General features: G+C 37.3%; 1 protein-coding gene and 1 non-coding gene across 2 annotated transcripts in view; one reads left to right on the top strand and one right to left on the bottom strand.

The window, feature by feature from the left end:
• Positions 1 to 12,601, bottom strand: part of LOC124168044 (sodium/potassium-transporting ATPase subunit beta-2-like) — a 191,459-nt gene that overhangs the window by 122,284 nt on the left and 56,574 nt on the right. The gene's annotated exons all lie outside the window — the stretch shown is intronic.
• Positions 2,605 to 2,676, top strand: Trnac-gca. The gene has a single exon. It is a non-coding gene; the product is annotated as a tRNA-Cys (tRNA).

The raw sequence follows: 12,601 nt of genomic DNA, 5'->3' as shown, positions 1-12,601 counted from the left end.
GGAAAGGGAGGCTCCCAGATTACTTCTTTAGTACTCCATGGAAACCTACCTTAATCGGTAGACTACTTTAATAAATAAATTACTGTTTTAAATTTTATCTCACCAAATTGGTCGAAAGAAGAGAATGTAGAGGGAAAGTAATACATTTAAATGACAAAAACTTCCGTGAAATGATGAATGATGCACAAAAATATCACTCTGTCCACTTAATTTTAATTTCACAAAATCTCCTACACGTGTTTCGATTAGCTTGCAATCATCATCAGGTACTCAAATTAAGTGAACAATACGATATCTTTGTTTATCATTTAATATCCTATTCCACGATATATATCCGGAAAAAATTGACTTCATTCGTAAAAGGCTGATTGATTTCTATTAGGAACAGAAAAGTACAACATTAGTCTTCATTCTCCATCTACTTCTCTTGATCCTATTGATGTCGGAAAAAATAAAGCTATAGAGTGGAATGGGGGGAGAAAAAGGAGATTTCACATCCCTTTCCCTCACAAAATTACAGCGTTACCAATTCAGTGGAGGCAATAAGCGTAAATTGGATCACTTTTCGTAAAATCCTTATTTCTCATCGTAGAACCTCGATCAAAATACGCATTTATCCGCTCAACGGCAATGAGTATGATAGGAGTATTTATTTGCCTCTAAGTATTGGAGTTAGTAAATCAAAAAAATGTACTACAACAAGTCATATCGCCAGTGGTCACCTCATGCTGTGACGGCCGTCTCCCGAGGACCCAGATTATCTTTGGGAGCCCGAGAAAGGGTTCGAAAAAGGGTCGCCCTTTCGGTTCAGTATACCTGGAATGGTTCTTGGCCCCACGAAACTACAACTAACCAAAAAATATAAAATTATTTAATTCTCAACGAATAGACAGACATATACGTGATATTTTCGTAATGCTATGAGGAGAACCTCAGCGAGAGCACTACAATAAATAAAAAGCTGGCGATCCAAAAACAAGTCCCGGTTAGTATGTTTGTCAATTAAATATTCCTCTTCAGGGTTGAATTGCAACAGTTTCCACGAGAAACTTTAATCTCACGTAATGTCACGGATTTAAAATGCGGAAATAACTTCAATACCATCGCGTAAAAGCTGATGGTTTAAATTTTAATTTGCCATTTTAAAACGTCGCATATTAAAATATTAAATACTATCTCTTTTTGAACGACGAAAAAGTGATCTTTCAAAATCTTACGTTGATAATTAAACAATCTGTAACTGTCTGTCAACCATCTGTAAATTTCTCCGAGAATATTTCTCCCGTGAAGCGAGTATCCTATCCGGAAAAAATCTAGGAATTTTCGTTAGAATACATATAAGCTGCTAAATATTGGTGTAAATATTCTAAATTCGTATATAGGGCGAAATGAAAAGCATTGGAATAATCCTTCCCTTATAAAATGGAACTTGTGCTCAATAATGTGCTTCTACCTTTTTTCTTATAAAAACTTAGTTCTTGATCTTTGAAGAGTATTCTATGATTTAATGCTTGACAGTGGCGGATCAATTTGGAGGGATATAGGAATTTAATTTACACTAGATGGAATGGTAATTTTTTTCCGACCCCCACTACTGCTGGAATTTTAACCCCCCCCCCCCCCTTGTCCCTATCCTGGATTCACCCCTGATGCTTGCATTATTCTCATTATGTGTTGTGATCTCGCCGTCGGAATGAAATATTTAAAACTCACGAAATACCGATCACGGTACAAACCTCTCGGGATCAACCACTGGCAATGACAGCGGATTGGAGTAACAGTAAGAAGATACTATAGGTGCCCAAAAATCCCTAGTGCACCAGCATAATTTCTCATGTTCTTTTTTTTTTGTATATTACGTAAATTCTGAAATCTGCTCCTCCAGGGTTCTTGAAATTATTAAATTAAAAATAGTTTTGTGAAATGTTTAGTGAACATAAATTATGATCACGGTTCGTTCCCGCTTGTCTAATATGAATCGGAAATAAAAGCACTTGTTGTGATGTGTCAACTTCAGTTCGAGGGTGATAAAATATTTCTGAATGATAATGATTAATTAATATTATTTTATCTCTAGTGAAGGAATTAGAGAATTTAATATGGTTTCATGTGAAATGATTAAGTTTTTTCAATTGTACAACACACCCCATTTTGCAATGAGCCGTATTAAAATATTTTTCTAGCACAGAAGTTGCCCACAATGTTAACGTAACTGTTTCAAGAGTAAAACGTTAGAAATTCTCTATCAATAATATAAAAATGAAAACACTGCAGTTCCACATTTCATTTTTTATACTCGACCCGAGTTTCACCATAGCAAAGCAATTTTAGGTGACACCTTAACTATGTGAAATAGGCTCGCTAGCCAACTTTTATTATTATTATTATGATCGACACTGATTCCAGAAATGTCTCGTGTCTCTCTGATAGAGATGTCCGCACTTTTTTCCTTTTCTTATTTCTTGAGCTGTACGTGGCGAAAAATCGACGGGCCTAACCTATTGGTATCGAAGTTGGTGACGTCACGGATTTTTGCCGAACGGCTCGCCGCTTTTCCGCTACTCATCGACGTGGCGCGTCAATTTCACTAACATATTGCGAGAAGGGGGTATAGCTCAGTGGTAGAGCATTCGACTGCAGATCGAGAGGTCCCCGGTTCAAACCCGGGTGCCCCCTATTTTTTTTCTCAGCCTCGGTGGCGGCGTTGATAATTCCTCGCATGCCATACAGAAGGTCGGGGGTTCGACCCCCGTCTGGATAGGTTACTCCTGTCCTGGGCATGGATGTATGTGTGTCATTATTTGAAATCCCTGAAGAAAAAGCCTCGCTGTGCTCTTTTCAGGGCAAATTGGAATAAAATAACTCTAGTCTGTACGTATCTTTCATTCCGGAAGAAGAAGTAGTTCTCTCTGTGTATGATCTTAGATTTTCCCGGCGTATCAGTTGCAGAAAGGTTTCTCGGGTTTTCCACCGGTTGATGTCGTCCATGTCTCCCGACGTTTCGATCTGCGACTTGCTGATCATCCTCAGGGGATCTTCCGAATGAATGATCTTCGGAAGATCCCCTGAGGATGATCAGCAAGTCGCAGATCGAAACGTCGGGAGACATGGACGACATCAACCGGTGGAAAACCCGAGAAACCTTTCTAGTTCTCTCTGTACTCATGAAGGAACCAATAATAGTGACGTCACAAATTCATTAAAAGCGAGCAATAACTTTCACATTTGAAAATAATGAGAAAATGACTGAATGAGGAAGGCTGATTTTTCGTTGTAACTTATCTTTCCCATTTATTTAAAGAAATCTTATAATAAATTTAAAAATTCTTATATATACTCTCTCTTCCTACCATGTGCAGAGTTCCGGGGGGTAAAGGGGGAGCCTGGTCTCTCCAATTTGAAGGTGATTTGTCCAAAAAAAGTACGAAAACTATAAATTCAAGTGTAATGACAACAAAAACGTAAAAAAGATAAAATAATTTAAAAATATCATTTTCCAGGGGAGGGCCCCGGTGACTCCCCGTTTCACTGGGGGATATTCCATGGCCCCTAAACACCCGGAAGGATTGCTGGCACCCTCAACGTAAAACCCTTAACTCCGCCCATGCTTCTTGCAATTCTTGGTCCCAATGAGCGGCCCCATTTCAGTGATCTCAATATTATCTCCATTGATATTGCCCATTATTTTTCATGGGCGGAGACGCATACTTACTCAGAATTTCATCTGCGATCTGGGATTTCGTGGGGTACCCCGCCCTGGATATATGAAAATCACTCATCCATGGAATGGAACAAATAACACGATTTTTCGTTGCAAAGTAAGATTTGATATTGCTCTTTGCTTTACAATCATTTCTCATGGTCTTTTTTTCTAAACGAAAATGTTCGTATTTGCTAAAAAAAAAGTTCTGAAGTACTTAATCATAGGCTGTGTTAATGTTATCAAAATTCTTCTATGGTCACCAGTGGCGTAATTATGGGAGGGATGATGATGTAGATCCGCCCCCTAAAGCCTCAAAGCCTCAGAGAAATATAAAATTTAAAAAAACTTATATATCTAGTTTTGACATATAGTAACTGCATTTACTTAAATTTCAATTTTTAGTGCCAAAATGGTGTAAAATGTATTTCCAAGCATTTCAATTTTCAAAAATTTTACCAAATTTTGTCTAGGGAGTGGGGGGGAGGGGTTAGGGGTCGCCACCCCAGGCCACCCCATCCCCTCCCCCAAGCCATATTCCTTGTTACGCCAGTGATGATCACGGTTTAGTCTGTTTCCGCTTGTCTAATTTGAATCAGGAAGGAAATCACTTTTTGTGATGCGTCAACTTTTGTTCGAGGATGAAACCAAATTTATGCATGACATGATAAATTACTATTGTTTCATCTCTGTGAAAGGAATAAGAGCATTTAGTACGAATACATCTTAAATGATTTTTTTCAATTGATTCGTTCTCTCGTTTTATCATGGTTAGTGTTAAATAAATTTACTGGCGTACTACGACAATAACTGTCTGCTTGGGTAATGTTGTATAACGAGGGGACACAGTAGATTTAGCCTAAGACCCTTCAGATCCTAATTCCAGCATTAAAGAGAATATCGCAAGATTTTTCCAATTTTTTCCACTACTGTGGAGGTGTTCAAACATGTTATTTTTCTGAAATGTGTTGATTTGAAAACCGAATTGTCGTGTAAGGTGCATTACTATGTTTTCTTAGCTTCAAATTTTTCACGGAGTCAGATTTTAACAAAGGGATGACTTTATACGCTCCTTATTATTAACATTGAAGTAATTTTGGTTGTTTCTAGCCATGATTTTTATTATTTTAAGCGAGGAAATGTTCATTTTAGCTTTAAAGGACAAACATTTCATACTTTATGATCAAAATCAAATGATAGTTACACGAATTTATATAAAAATACATAGGATAAATTTTGGGGTAATCATTTTCCATTTGGAGTTTTTTTAAAACATAATAAATCACTTATTTCCAAGGTGAAGTAAGTCACTTGATTTGTAATTGCAATTTTTTAAATTCCTTACGGAAGTGAAATGGCAAAATGTTTTAAATTTTGAATTTGATTTTCACGTACAAAATAATGAATAATAATTGTCTATCCATCCTTATTGAAATGCATTGGTGATTGTCTAAGCATTAATTGTTCCCAAAATTTCACTCTTTCAAAAACGTTGAACGAAACTAGCAGTGGCGCTGCGAGGGGGTTTAAGGCGGATAAACCCCCCCAAGAGCTCAGAGAATTTTTTAAGTTTAAACCAGTTTACTTATTTGGATAAGTATAACTTATAAAATAGTGTTAGGATTGATCAAATATCCCTCAGAAAGCCGTAAAACTCGCCATTTTGAACCATATTTCTTAATTTTTTCTTAAAAAGGGCCCCTGCAACTCTTGCTTACCCTGGTGGGTATGCAATACCCCCACACCCGTAAGTATTAGTTCTGCCTATAACCTCCCCTAGCCTTAATTCCTAGCTGCGCCCATGCAAACGAGAACCTACAAAATACGCTTTACTCATTAAAACCACCAATATTATATAATTACTTTATATCGTTAAAACGACCAAAATTACCGCTGTTTCCAGTTTGTAAGTATTTTGCGAAAGCATTAACGACATAAACCTCTAGCCATTGGAGTCCTCTGAGTTACCTTTGAAACTACGCCCGCCTCGCATGGTTGCCATGGGACCCGTGAGACTTGACCATTTTGCCGCTAGATGGCAGTAGCGTTCACGATGCGAAACCCCGTTAGTTGAGGCTGTCGGCGTAGAGGGCATTCATCACCGAAGTTACCGCGGGGCGCCGAGAACTTCTCAAGTGTGTAGCGGGCGTAACGCGGTTTCATGAAAGTCGGACTAATTAGGTAGAGAGCTTTCAATCGGTTTAGGATCACCATTTTCCCGGAAAATGCCTGTCAATTCGAATTGGTGCGGCATTCGCAAGGAATTTCTTAATAATTCATGAACTCCTCCGTTTTTTTGCTAAAGGAACATTTTGCGAAATTAATATGCTAAATCCGAATTTTATTCAATCAAATTTTCTCTAATGCTGCAACTATTTTTTTTTAACTTCTAATATTTTTGAAAGATCACGGACAAACCAAAAGATGATTTTTACGGACATCTAGGACCAGAAAACCTATGAAAAATATGATTTTTTCAGCAAATTTCTCTGGTGTGTAACCGTTTAAAAATCTGAAATTAACGTAACGTTGTGATGTTATAATGATTAGCATTATATTATATATAACTTTTAGTTTTATGTGGTTATGAAGTTACAAATAGTACGTGAACATTGCAATTATATACGATTTAAGTGACATGGATATTCAATTTTTTTAAATACTATCAGTCATTGCACGTTAAATGCTATTGCATTTCATTTAAAATGATTTTTCTTACTCCAAACCACCACAATGCTCCACGTCACTTTACCACCACTTCAATAAAATATTTAAAAAATACGAATTCAGAGTGCAATAATCTTTATTGGTTAAAAAGGACAATCGATCAATGTGATTTTTGACATTTTTTTCTGACGAGAGAGTGATATATATTTTATATTATGTGGTGCGGTACAATATTTTCTTTAGTCTCCGGGAGCCGTAAGATATTATACGGCGGACCGCATGCGGCACGGGGGCCGCGGGTCGAAAAGCCTTGATCTAGTTGATCGCGTTTTTTTTCTTTTCCTGATTTCCCTATCTAACTCAGTTTAGACAAAAATACAAATTGTACCCCATGGCTTACCCTCTCATATGTTTCACCCCCTCAATCTCCAAAAAAACGTACATTTTCTTCAGGCAAAATTAAAAAAATTAATTTTTGCTTATTGAGAACCAAAATTGCGTAATTACAGTTTGTCAATCATATAATCTAATGACGTAAGTGGCGGAGATCGTTAGTAATTTTTACACTTCTTTAAATTTTTACTTATGTGCTGTCTACGGACATGATGTACATGTTGACGGACATAGCAGAAGACAGGGGCGCAGCTAGGAATTAAGGCTGGGGGGAAGGGGGGGGAATAGGTGCAACTAATACCGGTGTGTGTGGGGGTAGGGAATACCCACCAGGATAAGCGGTAGGTGCGAGATTAATAAATTGCGGAATTTTAAGATAAATGGTTCCAAATGGTGAGTTTTACGGCTTCCTAAGGGATATTTTATTAATCCTTACACTTTTCTATTACATATATCAATCCAATTACGTAAAATGGAATTAACTTAAAATTTCTCTGAGCTCTGGGGAGGTTTTATCCCCCAAACCCCCCCCCCCAGATTTTTTTAAAATATGTAATTGGACATTCTATAACTAGTTATAGTGTATCATTATGTCCGTTACCATCTGTCATGTCCATGGACTGCAGATTTCACGAACATGATGTCCACGGACTATTTCCTCTAAATTAAGTTATAGTTGGGACTTACATTAAGTTAGGGCACTGTCCTTACTACATTGAACTTGGATTTTATAGCTGCAAAAGACATCTCAATTGTAACGAGTAAAAGATATTACTTTTACTAATATTTTCCTGTCCACGGACATGAATGATGATCTTGGCTCTTTGAAAAAAACTGGACCAATATTTTTCTTCCAGCGCTGAAAAATTCACTAAAGCAAGTATAAACTCAAACAACCCAATATGGCTGACAATATCTTTCTCTACAGACTGTCCCAAGGGTCGTGTGTCATTTTTGACCTATAATTTTAGTAACTTCCCCTCGAGCAATATTCTTGAAAATTGGCATACTTATGGGGAAAGGTCCTAAGTTTTGTTGAGTGCAAGCAAAAGTTTACAATTTTGACCTTTTGACCTTACAATGTGGGCCAAAACTAAAATTTTGAATTTGCCTTATTGGGTTTCAATGCTAAAAAAATCGAGATTGAAAAAAGTCTGCACATCATTGACCAATATGTCAATTCTTAGGTTTTTGGACTCGAGGAAACCGAAAATAACTCTTTTACTCGCGAAATTCAACCGTTGACCTAGTAAGGTCACAGTCAAGGTCATAAGGGTGGCAAAAAGAATAGGATACCATCAAAGGTGTCGATCCATGGGTTTTAAAGGGTGCCCAAGACAGTGGTATTGTCCAAATACTCGTCTTATCCACTATTTGACCTCCAAGGTTAATACTGAGGTCAAAGGTCATAGAGGTAAACGTTGGGCCATCGTGACAACAAACGTGTCGAACCATAGGTTTTAAAGGGTGCAGTTTTGCAGTTCATTTATCAGTATTGTCGATTTTTTTACCTTCGGAGGTCACAATGGGGGTCAAGGGTCATAGAGGTATACGTTGGGTCATTTTTTATTTTGGAATTTTTATGTTGTTTAATCATAAATTTTATGATAAATTATTTAGTAATGGTTGTTAATACAATAAAAACCTCTTCGAAAATCTACGTGGGACTGTCCACGCACATGACGAATCATCGCCTCAGTATTAGCACTGGAGGTCAAATAGTGGATATGACGAGTATTTGGACAATACCAGTGACTTGGGCACCCCTTAAAACACCTTTGATGGTATCCTATTCTTTTTGCCACTGTGACCTAGTCTGTGGACATTAAAGTTGGGGAATATAATATTTTTTCATTGCTAATTTGTCGCTAAATTTAGTAAAAGGGTACATAAAATAAACTGCCCCTTTATTTTTGATTTACCAGTTTTGGTTTTTTAGTGGTAGTCCATGGACATAATTTTGTACGATTGTGGGAGAATGACCCGTTAACGCCGACGACATTGTCTGGATGTTGTTGGGATATTGATTGCTGTGTAGATAGTTGGAGTGAAAGTGAAGAAGTTTGAGAGATTTTATTTTAAACTCCAGCCTTCTCTTGCTCCACATATTTCCCGATTTCGTTCAGATTTTTCTCGTATATCCCGTATGATTCTCTCTTCGCCGGTTCCCAATCCAGGAGTCGCAGCTGCCTACGTTCTTCCAGCTGTGGTCATTCATTCCAGCACGCCCTCCAGTCTGGAATGCCCTGTTACTATTTCGGAGGCCATTCATTCCCCACACAGCGTATGGGTGGTAGGGTAACAGAGAAGTGAGGCTTCCTCTTCGGTATATATATAAACCCGGTCGAAGAGGACGTGGTTTCTTCCTTCTTCCGCTAGGGAACTTCGATAGGTAGCTTGGCATTCATGGTTAGGGACACAATTATTGCAAAAGAAGATCCTCAAATCGGCCTCTAAATGTGTTGTCACCCAACGCGTATAAAGTGTTTACAAAAGTCGCCACTCGTGTCGCTACTGACAAATTGATCTGATTTTCATGGGGAAATAAGGTATTATTATGGGTGTCAATAGATATTTACATTAATGATGATGTGATTTATCAGATTAATCACTCTTCGATGCTATCCCTCATAATTGCATTTATTATACTGCAAAATATTGGAAAAAAGTGGATCGGATAGCACTCATCACAGCGCCGCGGACATTTTTTTAAACCGATTAAAATGCGACCGAAGTGGCAACAGAAATCAGCCTTATATGGGATTGAATTGGGCCTCCTCTAAGCAGTCCCCTTGGTTAAGGATGCCGTTATAACAGCCCCATTTGCCGCTTTATCTCACCATGTGAAGGCGAAATTTATGAAATAAGGAATAATATAGAAAAATATCAACCTGGGTAATAAACTATTCCCAACTCATCAACTTGATTATTTTGTATGTTGCTCTGTATTCATGGTTAAAGACTGAATCAATCTATCATTTTTTCCTCCCTTCCAAGGGACAGCTCCAGCGATCGCTCAAATGATGGCGGAAAAAATGAGAGTTTCACGCGATGATTTTCCGCGATGGCACGAAGGATGGAAATCCCATCCCTTTTTACAACACTCAGCACGTCCTTTTTTTGTCGCTGAAACTATAGCACCGACCTTCAAAAATCAAATCACAAGGTAGCTAACAACGATTGCAACGCCACGCTTGGTATTCAATTGAATGACAGTTGTTAATATGGACAATTGTAGTATCCAAAGGACCTGCCATGCAATGTTGCAGCAATGTCTGGTGGACATTGTTGCAACATTGCATGGCAGTATTGCAACATTGTATGGCAGTGACCAGCAATACAGTGGACATGAAGGTTCATATTACAACATTTCATATATATCTTCACAATATCTAATGAGTAGATAATGGGTGTGCTTATATTGGTTTTTGGTCATCGCCAGACATTCAGACAAAACAGTTGTGCTATTTAATTCTATGCGGATCATATGCTACCTAAGGATATTTTTAAAATAAAATATTCAATACGAAAAAATCCTTAAGTAAACGCGGGCAAATAACTATTCCAAACTTATCTTGGAGTTTATGGAAATATTTGTATGGAAAAGGAGTGTTATACTATTTAGTAACTAAATCGAAGAGAGGATAGACCTCTTAAATAAGAATTTGACGTAAAATATATTCAATACGTACTCCATGTGCGTGACATTGGTACTGAAAAGTTTTCTATACGTTTAATTTTTTTAAAATATTTTCCAATTTTTTTTGTTTCCTCGCCCATGTTATTTTTATGGTTTTTTTCATCCATGAAAATCGTACCTTCCTTTTTTTCCTTTTACTAGGCAATTTAAATTTATTTTCGCCTCAGAGAGTCGTCTCTGAATGCGATTTAGTGTTGATGATGAGAAAGTAACTTCACGGTAACGCATATCTGTAGAACCTTACCTCGAGAGAGTCTGGATTTCTACAAATAATTCGTGAGACTTGACCTAAACTTGGTGGTACATAATAATCAGGAATCCATTAATGTTGTGATCTAATTAATTCTCTTGAATAGGTCTGAATTCGGTTATTTGGAAAGCAGGATTACTGGCAATGGGAGAAACAAAAAAAGTTATTAGCAAAATAGCCCAGTTGAAGATAGCATTCCAACAAAGGAGAGAGATACTTAAGGCTGGAAATTTAAACATATGTCAGGAAACAATTTCTCAGAATTTACGGTTAAAGACCTTCGAAATGTGGTGCAACAGACGAATAATGAGGATCGAATGGATCGACCGAGTTAGTAATGAGGAAGTCCTAAGAAGAGTAGGAGAGAATATAAGACACGGTCTCCGGCGTTACTTTGTGGAACTGTTTCATGTTAAAAATAAAAATACTTTGTTAAATTCCGCACTTTATTTCGAATGGGTAACCGGGTCGTACCATTTGAAATTAAGTGTGGAATATAACCAAGTATTTTTATTTTTAGAAGGAGAGAAGGCTCTGAAAAACCTTGAAAAGAAAACGGAACAACCTTATAGGCCACTTCTTGAAACATGATGGCCTGATAAAGACTATCGTCGAGGGACAAGTGGATGGAAAGAACGGAAAAAGAAAATCTCGTATGAAATGTATGGAACAGGTAAAGAAGAATGTGAAAGAGAAGAAATACGTAAGTGTTAAAAGATTAGCTGATATATAATTGAGTGGAGAGCTGCGTCAAATCGACCTTAGGATTGTTGGCCAGTGATTATGATGATGATGACTTAAAATTATTGGTACATAATTAACACGAATGAAAATTAATTTTCTCTAAAATAAATCTGCATTTGATCCTTGCCGAATTTGATATGCCTAAATAAAGTTTTGTAAAAAATAAACTCGGCATAAATATTCTGAAATGGTACTTTCCTTGCTGCAAAATGCAGAAGGTTTGCGAAAGAGTTTCCTTTAAGTTTCCCAATCAAGAAGGTAGGGGCCTTCCAATCTTTCCGAATTCTGGACCGATTCCAAATTGAGGTGTGGTGTTTCATGTGCCAATCCCCTATCCACGTAAATCAACCTTGAAGACTTCCATGGCTTGGATCAATGATAGCAGATACCCAATTTTACTCAGGCTACAAACACTCATTTTTGGAAAATCCGTTTCCCATAAATGGCGTAATATGATTTAATTTCTTGGTGATAAGCAAGGTTATATAACTGTAAAATTAATAAACAATTTATGAAAGAGGTCAAAATTATTAACAGATTATTCACCTTCAATGTAAGGCTCTTTCCGAACCCCTAACTATTTTAATATTCATGATTTTTTTCATAAATCTAGGCAAAGTTACCTTGAATTGAAGTAACTTTGTCCCAATCTAATAAAAACATACAAATCCAGTTCTAAATCATGGATTAGAGCAAAGATACCAAAAAAAAATTCTCATAGAACATACAGGTACTGTTTTCGAGTGTTCTTTGATTTTAACTTGTACATTTTTTTTATTAGGGTCCCTCTATGGATAGGGCCCCTCCCTTTCCAACTATGCCGCTACCAAGGAGGTTGTAAATATGTGTACTGGAAGAGGCACCACTGGTTCCGAGCGTTGACCGCAGTGTGGCTGGAATGGGGGTGCTTGGGTAGGATAGCCACGCCTACTTTGACCAAAACATTGATAATCCCATAAGGGTCAATGCTAACTATTTTTAATGAAATATTCGGTCATGGTCGCTTTTACGTTAAAATAAGCTATCGCTAACGAACACAGTAAACCTTTTTTCTATCATAATGGGAAAGCTTCGTGAAAATATGCCTGGAATATCTTTTCCCAAGGAAAAATTATTGTCAATCACCACGGTTCCGCTGAGCAACTAT

The sequence above is a fragment of the Ischnura elegans genome, chromosome 11, assembly GCF_921293095.1.
Source record: "Ischnura elegans chromosome 11, ioIscEleg1.1, whole genome shotgun sequence".
Taxonomy (NCBI): Eukaryota; Metazoa; Arthropoda; class Insecta; order Odonata; family Coenagrionidae; genus Ischnura; species Ischnura elegans.
The sequence above is the reverse complement of the archived record's forward strand: the minus strand, read 5'-3'. Positions and strand labels throughout refer to the sequence as shown.